Genomic DNA, 9,926 nt, shown 5'->3' on the forward strand with positions numbered 1-9,926 from the left:
TAGTGAAACAAAGGAATACTTAGACCCACTTTAAGTGAATCTTTTTCAAACAGTTTCTAGCTGAAAAACAAACAAACTTGGCTTAATCTATAATTACTCACTTAGTGAAACAAAGGAATACTTAGACCCACTTTAAGTGAATCTTTTTCAAACAGTTTCTAGCTGAAAAACAAACAAACATGAAAATAGCTATTGACATCAAAGGCCGGTTAGCTCAGTTGGTTAGAGCGTGGTGCTAATAACGCCAAGGTCACGGGTTCAACCCCCGTACTGGCCATCTCTTACTTGTTGAGTTCATCATTGTATCAATTTGAGGATGATTTATTCACTTCCGTAAAAAATTGAACGACCATTACTCAATACCACCTCAGCCACGTGGCCTAAAGGATAAGGCGTCTGACTTCGGATCAGAAGATTGAGGGTTCGAATCCCTTCGTGGTTACTTGAAAGACCCATCTCTCAAATTCATGTCAGCATGTTCGTGGCTTAATCTATAATTACGCACTTAGTGAAACAAAGGAATACTTAGACCCACTTTACGTGAATCTTTTTCAAACAGTTTCTAGCTGAAAAACAAACAAACTTGGCTTAATCTATAATTACTCACTTAGTGAAACAAAGGAATACTTAGACCCACTTTAAGTGAATCTTTTTCAAACAGTTTCTAGCTGAAAAACAAACAAACATGAAAATAGCTATTGACATCAAAGGCTGGTTAGCTCAGTTGGTTAGAGCGTGGTGCTAATAACGCCAAGGTCACGGGTTCAACCCCCGTACTGGCCATCTCTTACTTGTTGAGTTCATCATTGTATCAATTTGAGGATGATTTATTCACTTCCGTAAAAAATTGAACGACCATTACTCAAAACCACCTCAGCCACGTGGCCTAAAGGATAAGGCGTCTGACTTCGGATCAGAAGATTGAGGGTTCGAATCCCTTCGTGGTTACTGGAAAGACCCATCTCTCAAATTCATGTCAGCATGTTCGTGGCTTAATCTATAATTACGCACTTAGTGAAACAAAGGAATACTTAGACCCACTTTAAGTGAATCTTTTTCAAACAGTTTCTAGCTGAAAAACAAACAAACATGGCTTAATCTATAATTACTCACTTAGTGAAACAAAGGAATACTTAGACCCACTTTAAGTGAATCTTTTTCAAACAGTTTCTAGCTGAAAAACAAACAAACATGAAAATAGCTATTGACATCAAAGGCAGGTTAGCTCAGTTGGTTAGAGCGTGGTGCTAATAACGCCAAGGTCACGGGTTCAACCCCCGTACTGGCCATCTCTTACTTGTTGAGTTCATCATTGTATCAATTTGAGGATGATTTATTCACTTCCGTAAAAAATTGAACGACCATTACTCAATACCACCTCAGCCACGTGGCCTAAAGGATAAGGTGTCTGACTTCGGATCAGAAGATTGAGGGTTCGAATCCCTTCGTGGTTACTTGAAAGACCCATCTCTCAAATTCATGTCAGCATGTTCGTGGCTTAATCTATAATTACGCACTTAGTGAAACAAAGGAATACTTAGACCCACTTTAAGTGAATCTTTTTCAAACAGTTTCTAGCTGAAAAACAAACAAACATGAAAATAGCTATTGACATCAAAGGCCGGTTAGCTCAGTTGGTTAGAGCGTGGTGCTAATAACGCCAAGGTCACGGGTTCAACCCCCGTACTGGCCATCTCTTACATGTTGAGTTCATCATTGTATCAATTTGAGGATGATTTATTCACTTCCGTAAAAAATTCAATGACCATTACTCAATACCACCTCAGCCACGTGGCCTAAAGGATAAGGCGTCTGACTTCGGATCAGAAGATTGAGGGTTCGAATCCCTTCGTGGTTACTTGAAAGACCCATCTCTCAAATTCATGTCAGCATGTTCGTGGCTTAATCTATAATTACGCACTTAGTGAAACAAAGGAATACTTAGACCCACTTTAAGTAAATCTTTTTCAAACAGTTTCTAGCTGAAAAACAAACAAACTTGGCTTAATCTATAATTACTCACTTAGTGAAACAAAGGAATACTTAGACCCACTTTAAGTGAATCTTTTTCAAACAGTTTCTAGCTGAAAAACAAACAAACATGAAAATAGCTATTGACATCAAAGGCCGGTTAGCTCAGTTGGTTAGAGCGTGGTGCTAATAACGCCAAGGTCACGGGTTCAACCCCCGTACTGGCCATCTCTTACTTGTTGAGTTCATCATTGTATCAATTTGAGGATGATTTATTCACTTCCGTAAAAAATTGAACGACCATTACTCAATACCACCTCAGCCACGTGGCCTAAAGGATAAGGCGTCTGACTTCGGATCAGAAGATTGAGGGTTCGAATCCCTTCGTGGTTACTGGAAAGACCCATCTCTCAAATTCATGTCAGCATGTTCGTGGCTTAATCTATAATTACGCACTTAGTGAAACAAAGGAATACTTAGACCCACTTTAAGTGAATCTTTTTCAAACAGTTTCTAGCTGAAAAACAAACAAACATGGCTTAATCTATAATTACTCACTTAGTGAAACAAAGGAATACTTAGACCCACTTTAAGTGAATCTTTTTCAAACAGTTTCTAGCTGAAAAACAAACAAACATGAAAATAGCTATTGACATCAAAGGCAGGTTAGCTCAGTTGGTTAGAGCGTGGTGCTAATAACGCCAAGGTCACGGGTTCAACCCCCGTACTGGCCATCTCTTACTTGTTGAGTTCATCATTGTATCAATTTGAGGATGATTTATTCACTTCCGTAAAAAATTGAACGACCATTACTCAAAACCACCTCAGCCACGTGGCCTAAAGGATAAGGCGTCTGACTTCGGATCAGAAGATTGAGGGTTCGAATCCCTTCGTGGTTACTTGAAAGACCCATCTCTCAAATTCATGTCAGCATGTTCGTGGCTTAATCTATAATTACGCACTTAGTGAAACAAAGGAATACTTAGACCCACTTTAAGTGAATCTTTTTCAAACAGTTTCTAGCTGAAAAACAAACAAACATGAAAATAGCTATTGACATCAAAGGCCGGTTAGCTCAGTTGGTTAGAGCGAGGTGCTAATAACGCCAAGGTCACGGGTTCAACCCCCGTACTGGCCATCTCTTACATGTTGAGTTCATCATTGTATCAATTTGAGGATGATTTATTCACTTCCGTAAAAAATTCAATGACCATTACTCAATACCACCTCAGCCACGTGGCCTAAAGGATAAGGCGTCTGACTTCGGATCAGAAGATTGAGGGTTCGAATCCCTTCGTGGTTACTTGAAAGACCCATCTCTCAAATTCATGTCAGCATGTTCGTGGCTTAATCTATAATTACGCACTTAGTGAAACAAAGGAATACTTAGACCCACTTTAAGTAAATCTTTTTCAAACAGTTTCTAGCTGAAAAACAAACAAACTTGGCTTAATCTATAATTACTCACTTAGTGAAACAAAGGAATACTTAGACCCACTTTAAGTGAATCTTTTTCAAACAGTTTCTAGCTGAAAAACAAACAAACATGAAAATAGCTATTGACATCAAAGGCCGGTTAGCTTAGTTGGTTAGAGCGTGGTGCTAATAACGCCAAGGTCACGGGTTCAACCCCCGTACTGGCCATCTCTTACTTGTTGAGTTCATCATTGTATCAATTTGAGGATGATTTATTCACTTCCGTAAAAAATTGAACGACCATTACTCAATACTACCTCAGCCACGTGGCCTAAAGGATAAGGCGTCTGACTTCGGATCAGAAGATTGAGGGTTCGAATCCCTTCGTGGTTACTGGAAAGACCCATCTCTCAAATTCATGTCAGCATGTTCGTGGCTTAATCTATAATTACGCACTTAGTGAAACAAAGGAATACTTAGACCCACTTTAAGTGAATCTTTTTCAAACAGTTTCTAGCTGAAAAACAAACAAACATGGCTTAATCTATAATTACTCACTTAGTGAAACAAAGGAATACTTAGACCCACTTTAAGTGAATCTTTTTCAAACAGTTTCTAGCTGAAAAACAAACAAACATGAAAATAGCTATTGACATCAAAGGCCGGTTAGCTCAGTTGGTTAGAGCGTGGTGCTAATAACGCCAAGGTCACGGGTTCAACCCCCGTACTGGCTATCTCTTACTTGTTGAGTTCATCATTGTATCAATTTGAGGATGATTTATTCACTTCCGTAAAAAATTGAACGACCATTACTCAATACCACCTCAGCCACGTGGCCTAAAGGATAAGGCGTCTGACTTCGGATCAGAAGATTGAGGGTTCGAATCCCTTCGTGGTTACTTGAAAGACCCATCTCTCAAATTCATGTCAGCATGTTCGTGGCTTAATCTATAATTACGCACTTAGTGAAACAAAGGAATACTTAGACCCACTTTAAGTGAATCTTTTTCAAACAGTTTCTAGCTGAAAAACAAACAAACATGGCTTAATCTATAATTACGCACTTAGTGAAACAAAGGAATACTTAGACCCACTTTAAGTGAATCTTTTTCAAACAGTTTCTAGCTGAAAAACAAACAAACATGAAAATAGCTAATGACATCAAAGGCCGGTTAGCTCAGTTGGTTAGAGCGTGGTGCTAATAACGCCAAGGTCACGGGTTCAACCCCCTTACTGGCCATCTCTTACTTGTTGAGTTCATCATTGTATCAATTTGAGGATGATTTATTCACTTCCGTAAAAAATTGAACGACCATTACTCAATACCACCTCAGCCACGTGGCCTAAAGGATAAGGCGTCTGACTTCGGATCAGAAGATTGAGGGTTCGAATCCCTTCGTGGTTACTTGAAAGACCCATCTCTCAAATTCATGTCAGCATGTTCGTGGCTTAATCTATAATTACGCACTTAGTGAAACAAAGGAATACTTAGACCCACTTTAAGTGAATCTTTTTCAAACAGTTTCTAGCTGAAAAACAAACAAACATGGCTTAATCTATAATTACGCACTTAGTGAAACAAAGGAATACTTAGACCCACTTTAAGTGAATCTTTTTCAAACAGTTTCTAGCTGAAAAACAAACAAACATGAAAATAGCTATTGACATCAAAGGCCGGTTAGCTCAGTTGGTTAGAGCGTGGTGCTAATAACGCCAAGGTCACGGGTTCAACCCCCGTACTGGCCATCTCTTACTTGTTGAGTTCATCATTGTATCAATTTGAGGATGATTTATTCACTTCCGTAAAAAATTCAATGACCATTACTCAATACCACCTCAGCCACGTGGCCTAAAGGATAAGGCGTCTGACTTCGGATCAGAAGATTGAGGGTTCGAATCCCTTCGTGGTTACTTGAAAGACCCATCTCTCAAATTCATGTCAGCATGTTCGTGGCTTAATCTATAATTACGCACTTAGTGAAACAAAGGAATACTTAGACCCACTTTAAGTGAATCTTTTTCAAACAGTTTCTAGCTGAAAAACAAACAAACATGAAAATAGCTATTGACATCAAAGGCCGGTTAGCTCAGTTGGTTAGAGCGTGGTGCTAATAACGCCAAGGTCACGGGTTCAACCCCAGTACTGGCTATCTCTTACTTGTTGAGTTCATCATTGTATCAATTTGAGGATGATTTATTCACTTCCGTAAAAAATTGAATGACCATTACTCAAAACCACCTCAGCCATGTGGCCTAAAGGATAAGGCGTCTGACTTCGGATCAGAAGATTGAGGGTTCGAATCCCTTCGTGGTTACTTGAAAGACCCATCTCTCAAATTCATGTCAGCATGTTCGTGGCTTAATCTATAATTACGCACTTAGTGAAACAAAGGAATACTTAGACCCACTTTAAGTGAATCTTTTTCAAACAGTTTCTAGCCGAAAAACAAACAAACATGGCTTAATCTAAAATTACGCACTTAGTGAAACAAAGGAATACTTAGACCCACTTTAAGTGAATCTTTTTCAAACAGTTTGTAGCTGAAAAACAAACAAACATGAAAATAGCTATTGACATCAAAGGCCGGTTAGCTCAGTTGGTTAGAGCGTTGTGCTAATAACGCCAAGGTCACGGGTTCAACCCCCGTACTGGCAGTCTCTTACTTGTTGAGTTCATCATTGTATCAATTTGAGGATGATTTATTCACTTCCGTAAAAAATTGAACGACCATTACTCAATACCACATCAGCCACGTGGCCTAAAGGATAAGGCGTCTGACTTCGGATCAGAAGATTGAGGGTTCGAATCCCTTCGTGGTTACTGGAAAGACCCATCTCTCAAATTCATGTCAGCATGTTCGTGGATTAATCTATAATTACGCACTTAGTGAAACAAAGGAATACTTAGACCCACTTTAAGTGAATCTTTTTCAAACAGTTTCTAGCTGAAAAACAAACAAACATGGCTTAATCTATAATTACTCACTTAGTGAAACAAAGGAATACTTAGACCCACTTTAAGTGAATCTTTTTCAAACAGTTTCTAGCTGAAAAACAAACAAACATGAAAATAGCTATTGACATCAAAGGCCGGTTAGCTCAGTTGGTTAGAGCGTGGTACTAATAACGCCAAGGTCACGGGTTCAACCTCCGTACTGGCCATCCCTTACTTGTTGAGTTCATCATTGTATATATTTGAGGATGATTTATTCACTTCCGTAAAAAATTGAACGACCATTACTCAATACCACCTCAGCCACGTGGCCTAAAGGATAAGGCGTCTGACTTCGGATCAGAAGATTGAGGGTTCGAATCCCTTCGTGGTTACTTGAAAGACCCATCTCTCAAATTCATGTCAGCATGTTCGTGGCATAATCTATAATTACGCACTTAGTGAAACAAAGGAATACTTAGACCCACTTTAAGTGAATCTTTTTCAAACAGTTTCTAGCTGAAAAACAAACAAACTTGGCTTAATCTATAATTACTCACTTAGTGAAACAAAGGAATACTTAGACCCACTTTAAGTGAATCTTTTTCAAACAGTTTCTAGCTGAAAAACAAACAAACATGAAAATAGCTATTGACATCAAAGGCCGGTTAGCTCAGTTGGTTAGAGCGTGGTGCTAATAACGCCAAGGTCACGGGTTCAACCCCCGTACTGGCCATCTCTTACTTGTTGAGTTCATCATTGTATCAATTTGAGGATGATTTATTCACTTCCGTAAAAAATTGAACGACCATTACTCAATACCACCTCAGCCACGTGGCCTAAAGGATAAGGCGTCTGACTTCGGATCAGAAGATTGAGGGTTCGAATCCCTTCGTGGTTACTTGAAAGACCCATCTCTCAAATTCATGTCAGCATGTTCGTGGCTTAATCTATAATTACGCACTTAGTGAAACAAAGGAATACTTAGACCCACTTTAAGTGAATCTTTTTCAAACAGTTTCTAGCTGAAAAACAAACAAACATGGCTTAATCTATAATTACTCACTTAGTGAAACAAAGGAATACTTAGACCCACTTTAAGTGAATCTTTTTCAAACAGTTTCTAGCTGAAAAACAAACAAACATGAAAATAGCTATTGACATCAAAGGCCGGTTAGCTCAGTTGGTTAGAGCGTGGTGCTAATAACGCAAAGGTCAAGGGTTCAACCCCCGTACTGGCCATCTCTTACTTGTTGAGTTCATCATTGTATCAATTTGAGGATGATTTATTCACTTCCGTAAAAAATTTAATGACCATTACTCTATACCACCTCAGCCACGTGGCCTAAAGGATAAGGCGTCTGACTTCGGATCAGAAGATTGAGGGTTCGAACCCCTTCGTGGTTACTTGAAAGACCCATCTCTCAAATTCATGTCAGCATGTTCGTGGCTTAATCTATAATTACGCACTTAGTGAAACAAAGGAATACTTAGACTCACTTTAAGTGAATCTTTTTCAAACAGTTTCTAGCTGAAAAACAAACAAACATGGCTTAATCTATAATTACGCACTTAGTGAAACAAAGGAATACTTAGACCCACTTTAAGTGAATCTTTTTCAAACAGTTTCTAGCTGAAAAACAAACAAACATGAAAATAGCTATTGACATCAAAGGCCGGTTAGCTCAGTTGGTTAGAGCGTGGTGCTAATAACGCCAAGGTCACGGGTTCAACCCCCTTACTGGCCATCTCTTACTTGTTGAGTTCATCATTGTATCAATTTGAGGATGATTTATTCACTTCCGTAAAAAATTGAACGACCATTACTCAATACCACCTCAGCCACGTGGCCTAAAGGATAAGGCGTCTGACTTCGGATCAGAAGATTGAGGGTTCGAATCCCTTCGTGGTTACTTGAAAGACCCATCTCTCAAATTCATGTCAGCATGTTCGTGGCTTAATCTATAATTACGCACTTAGTGAAACAAAGGAATACTTAGACCGACTTTAAGTGAATCTTTTTCAAACAGTTTCTAGCTGAAAAACAAACAAACATGGCTTAATCTATAATTACGCACTTAGTGAAACAAAGGAATACTTAGACCCACTTTAAGTGAATCTTTTTCAAACAGTTTCTAGCTGAAAAACAAACAAACATGAAAATAGCTATTGACATCAAAGGCCGGTTAGCTCAGTTGGTTAGAGCGTGGTGCTAATAACGCCAAGGTCACGGGTTCAACCCCCGTACTGGCCATCTCTTACTTGTTGAGTTCATCATTGTATCAATTTGAGGATGATTTATTCACTTCCGTAAAAAATTCAATGACCATTACTCAATACCACCTCAGCCACGTGGCCTAAAGGATAAGGCGTCTGACTTCGGATCAGAAGATTGAGGGTTCGAATCCCTTCGTGGTTACTTGAAAGACCCATCTCTCAAATTCATGTCAGCATGTTCGTGGCTTAATCTATAATTACGCACTTAGTGAAACAAAGGAATACTTAGACCCACTTTACGTGAATCTTTTTCAAACAGTTTCTAGCTGAAAAACAAACAAACATGAAAATAGCTATTGACATCAAAGGCCGGTTAGCTCAGTTGGTTAGAGCGTGGTGCTAATAACGCCAAGGTCACGGGTTCAACCCCAGTACTGGCTATCTCTTACTTGTTGAGTTCATCATTGTATCAATTTGAGGATGATTTATTCACTTCCGTAAAAAATTGAATGACCATTACTCAAAACCACCTCAGCCATGTGGCCTAAAGGATAAGGCGTCTGACTTCGGATCAGAAGTTTGAGGGTTCGAATCCCTTCGTGGTTACTTGAAAGACCCATCTCTCAAATTCATGTCAGCATGTTCGTGGCTTAATCTATAATTACGCACTTAGTGAAACAAAGGAATACTTAGACCCACTTTAAGTGAATCTTTTTCAAACAGTTTCTAGCCGAAAAACAAACAAACATGGCTTAATCTAAAATTACGCACTTAGTGAAACAAAGGAATACTTAGACCCACTTTAAGTGAATCTTTTTCAAACAGTTTGTAGCTGAAAAACAAACAAACATGAAAATAGCTATTGACATCAAAGGCCGGTTAGCTCAGTTGGTTAGAGCGTTGTGCTAATAACGCCAAGGTCACGGGTTCAACCCCCGTACTGGCAGTCTCTTACTTGTTGAGTTCATCATTGTATCAATTTGAGGATGATTTATTCACTTCCGTAAAAAATTGAACGACCATTACTCAATACCACATCAGCCACGTGGCCTAAAGGATAAGGCGTCTGACTTCGGATCAGAAGATTGAGGGTTCGAATCCCTTCGTGGTTACTTGAAAGACCCATCTCTCAAATTCATGTCAGCATGTTCGTGGCTTAATCTATAATTACGCACTCAGTGAAACAAAGGAATACTTAGACCCACTTTAAGTGAATCTTTTTCAAACTGTTTCTAGCTGAAAAACAAACAAACTTGGCTTAATCTATAATTACTCACTTAGTGAAACAAAGGAATACTTAGACCCACTTTAAGTGAATCTTTTTCAAACAGTTTCTAGCTGAAAAACAAACAAACATGAAAATAGCTATTGACATCAAAGGCCGGTTAGC

At 38.9% G+C, this 9,926-nt stretch overlaps 34 non-coding genes across 34 annotated transcripts in view; all 34 read left to right on the top strand.

Moving 5' to 3' along the window:
• Nucleotides 1-203: 203 nt before the first annotated feature.
• AC3HAE_019589 (transfer RNA isoleucine (anticodon AAU)) lies at nucleotides 204-277 on the top strand. The gene has a single exon. It is a non-coding gene; the product is annotated as a tRNA-Ile (tRNA).
• Nucleotides 278-369: 92 nt separating this feature from the next.
• On the top strand, nucleotides 370-442 carry AC3HAE_019590 (transfer RNA arginine (anticodon UCG)). Its single transcript has one exon. It is a non-coding gene; the product is annotated as a tRNA-Arg (tRNA).
• A 267-nt stretch (nucleotides 443-709) lies between these two features.
• Nucleotides 710-783, top strand: AC3HAE_019591 (transfer RNA isoleucine (anticodon AAU)). The gene has a single exon. It is a non-coding gene; the product is annotated as a tRNA-Ile (tRNA).
• A 92-nt stretch (nucleotides 784-875) lies between these two features.
• On the top strand, nucleotides 876-948 carry AC3HAE_019593 (transfer RNA arginine (anticodon UCG)). The gene has a single exon. It is a non-coding gene; the product is annotated as a tRNA-Arg (tRNA).
• A 267-nt stretch (nucleotides 949-1,215) lies between these two features.
• Nucleotides 1,216-1,289, top strand: AC3HAE_019594 (transfer RNA isoleucine (anticodon AAU)). The gene has a single exon. It is a non-coding gene; the product is annotated as a tRNA-Ile (tRNA).
• A 92-nt stretch (nucleotides 1,290-1,381) lies between these two features.
• On the top strand, nucleotides 1,382-1,454 carry AC3HAE_019595 (transfer RNA arginine (anticodon UCG)). Its single transcript has one exon. It is a non-coding gene; the product is annotated as a tRNA-Arg (tRNA).
• Nucleotides 1,455-1,619: 165 nt separating this feature from the next.
• AC3HAE_019597 (transfer RNA isoleucine (anticodon AAU)) lies at nucleotides 1,620-1,693 on the top strand. The gene has a single exon. It is a non-coding gene; the product is annotated as a tRNA-Ile (tRNA).
• Nucleotides 1,694-1,785: 92 nt separating this feature from the next.
• AC3HAE_019598 (transfer RNA arginine (anticodon UCG)) lies at nucleotides 1,786-1,858 on the top strand. The gene has a single exon. It is a non-coding gene; the product is annotated as a tRNA-Arg (tRNA).
• A 267-nt stretch (nucleotides 1,859-2,125) lies between these two features.
• On the top strand, nucleotides 2,126-2,199 carry AC3HAE_019599 (transfer RNA isoleucine (anticodon AAU)). Its single transcript has one exon. It is a non-coding gene; the product is annotated as a tRNA-Ile (tRNA).
• A 92-nt stretch (nucleotides 2,200-2,291) lies between these two features.
• On the top strand, nucleotides 2,292-2,364 carry AC3HAE_019600 (transfer RNA arginine (anticodon UCG)). The gene has a single exon. It is a non-coding gene; the product is annotated as a tRNA-Arg (tRNA).
• Nucleotides 2,365-2,631: 267 nt separating this feature from the next.
• AC3HAE_019601 (transfer RNA isoleucine (anticodon AAU)) lies at nucleotides 2,632-2,705 on the top strand. The gene has a single exon. It is a non-coding gene; the product is annotated as a tRNA-Ile (tRNA).
• Nucleotides 2,706-2,797: 92 nt separating this feature from the next.
• Nucleotides 2,798-2,870, top strand: AC3HAE_019602 (transfer RNA arginine (anticodon UCG)). Its single transcript has one exon. It is a non-coding gene; the product is annotated as a tRNA-Arg (tRNA).
• Nucleotides 2,871-3,201: 331 nt separating this feature from the next.
• AC3HAE_019604 (transfer RNA arginine (anticodon UCG)) lies at nucleotides 3,202-3,274 on the top strand. Its single transcript has one exon. It is a non-coding gene; the product is annotated as a tRNA-Arg (tRNA).
• Nucleotides 3,275-3,541: 267 nt separating this feature from the next.
• AC3HAE_019605 (transfer RNA isoleucine (anticodon AAU)) lies at nucleotides 3,542-3,615 on the top strand. The gene has a single exon. It is a non-coding gene; the product is annotated as a tRNA-Ile (tRNA).
• A 92-nt stretch (nucleotides 3,616-3,707) lies between these two features.
• Nucleotides 3,708-3,780, top strand: AC3HAE_019606 (transfer RNA arginine (anticodon UCG)). Its single transcript has one exon. It is a non-coding gene; the product is annotated as a tRNA-Arg (tRNA).
• A 267-nt stretch (nucleotides 3,781-4,047) lies between these two features.
• On the top strand, nucleotides 4,048-4,121 carry AC3HAE_019607 (transfer RNA isoleucine (anticodon AAU)). Its single transcript has one exon. It is a non-coding gene; the product is annotated as a tRNA-Ile (tRNA).
• A 92-nt stretch (nucleotides 4,122-4,213) lies between these two features.
• AC3HAE_019609 (transfer RNA arginine (anticodon UCG)) lies at nucleotides 4,214-4,286 on the top strand. The gene has a single exon. It is a non-coding gene; the product is annotated as a tRNA-Arg (tRNA).
• A 267-nt stretch (nucleotides 4,287-4,553) lies between these two features.
• On the top strand, nucleotides 4,554-4,627 carry AC3HAE_019610 (transfer RNA isoleucine (anticodon AAU)). Its single transcript has one exon. It is a non-coding gene; the product is annotated as a tRNA-Ile (tRNA).
• Nucleotides 4,628-4,719: 92 nt separating this feature from the next.
• On the top strand, nucleotides 4,720-4,792 carry AC3HAE_019611 (transfer RNA arginine (anticodon UCG)). Its single transcript has one exon. It is a non-coding gene; the product is annotated as a tRNA-Arg (tRNA).
• A 267-nt stretch (nucleotides 4,793-5,059) lies between these two features.
• On the top strand, nucleotides 5,060-5,133 carry AC3HAE_019612 (transfer RNA isoleucine (anticodon AAU)). Its single transcript has one exon. It is a non-coding gene; the product is annotated as a tRNA-Ile (tRNA).
• Nucleotides 5,134-5,225: 92 nt separating this feature from the next.
• On the top strand, nucleotides 5,226-5,298 carry AC3HAE_019613 (transfer RNA arginine (anticodon UCG)). Its single transcript has one exon. It is a non-coding gene; the product is annotated as a tRNA-Arg (tRNA).
• A 331-nt stretch (nucleotides 5,299-5,629) lies between these two features.
• On the top strand, nucleotides 5,630-5,702 carry AC3HAE_019615 (transfer RNA arginine (anticodon UCG)). The gene has a single exon. It is a non-coding gene; the product is annotated as a tRNA-Arg (tRNA).
• A 433-nt stretch (nucleotides 5,703-6,135) lies between these two features.
• Nucleotides 6,136-6,208, top strand: AC3HAE_019616 (transfer RNA arginine (anticodon UCG)). The gene has a single exon. It is a non-coding gene; the product is annotated as a tRNA-Arg (tRNA).
• Nucleotides 6,209-6,641: 433 nt separating this feature from the next.
• AC3HAE_019617 (transfer RNA arginine (anticodon UCG)) lies at nucleotides 6,642-6,714 on the top strand. The gene has a single exon. It is a non-coding gene; the product is annotated as a tRNA-Arg (tRNA).
• Nucleotides 6,715-6,981: 267 nt separating this feature from the next.
• AC3HAE_019618 (transfer RNA isoleucine (anticodon AAU)) lies at nucleotides 6,982-7,055 on the top strand. Its single transcript has one exon. It is a non-coding gene; the product is annotated as a tRNA-Ile (tRNA).
• A 92-nt stretch (nucleotides 7,056-7,147) lies between these two features.
• Nucleotides 7,148-7,220, top strand: AC3HAE_019619 (transfer RNA arginine (anticodon UCG)). The gene has a single exon. It is a non-coding gene; the product is annotated as a tRNA-Arg (tRNA).
• A 433-nt stretch (nucleotides 7,221-7,653) lies between these two features.
• On the top strand, nucleotides 7,654-7,726 carry AC3HAE_019621 (transfer RNA arginine (anticodon UCG)). The gene has a single exon. It is a non-coding gene; the product is annotated as a tRNA-Arg (tRNA).
• A 267-nt stretch (nucleotides 7,727-7,993) lies between these two features.
• On the top strand, nucleotides 7,994-8,067 carry AC3HAE_019622 (transfer RNA isoleucine (anticodon AAU)). The gene has a single exon. It is a non-coding gene; the product is annotated as a tRNA-Ile (tRNA).
• Nucleotides 8,068-8,159: 92 nt separating this feature from the next.
• On the top strand, nucleotides 8,160-8,232 carry AC3HAE_019623 (transfer RNA arginine (anticodon UCG)). The gene has a single exon. It is a non-coding gene; the product is annotated as a tRNA-Arg (tRNA).
• A 267-nt stretch (nucleotides 8,233-8,499) lies between these two features.
• AC3HAE_019624 (transfer RNA isoleucine (anticodon AAU)) lies at nucleotides 8,500-8,573 on the top strand. The gene has a single exon. It is a non-coding gene; the product is annotated as a tRNA-Ile (tRNA).
• Nucleotides 8,574-8,665: 92 nt separating this feature from the next.
• AC3HAE_019626 (transfer RNA arginine (anticodon UCG)) lies at nucleotides 8,666-8,738 on the top strand. The gene has a single exon. It is a non-coding gene; the product is annotated as a tRNA-Arg (tRNA).
• Nucleotides 8,739-9,069: 331 nt separating this feature from the next.
• On the top strand, nucleotides 9,070-9,142 carry AC3HAE_019627 (transfer RNA arginine (anticodon UCG)). Its single transcript has one exon. It is a non-coding gene; the product is annotated as a tRNA-Arg (tRNA).
• Nucleotides 9,143-9,575: 433 nt separating this feature from the next.
• On the top strand, nucleotides 9,576-9,648 carry AC3HAE_019628 (transfer RNA arginine (anticodon UCG)). Its single transcript has one exon. It is a non-coding gene; the product is annotated as a tRNA-Arg (tRNA).
• A 267-nt stretch (nucleotides 9,649-9,915) lies between these two features.
• Nucleotides 9,916-9,926, top strand: part of AC3HAE_019629 (transfer RNA isoleucine (anticodon AAU)) — a 74-nt gene continuing 63 nt past the window's right edge. Inside the window, exon 1 of the tRNA in view lies at nucleotides 9,916-9,926. This exon is cut by the window's right edge and continues 63 nt beyond it. This is a non-coding gene — a tRNA (tRNA-Ile).

Source organism: Micromesistius poutassou (genome assembly GCF_964030765.1).
Source record: "Micromesistius poutassou genome assembly, chromosome: 6".
Classification (NCBI taxonomy): domain Eukaryota; kingdom Metazoa; phylum Chordata; class Actinopteri; order Gadiformes; family Gadidae; genus Micromesistius; species Micromesistius poutassou.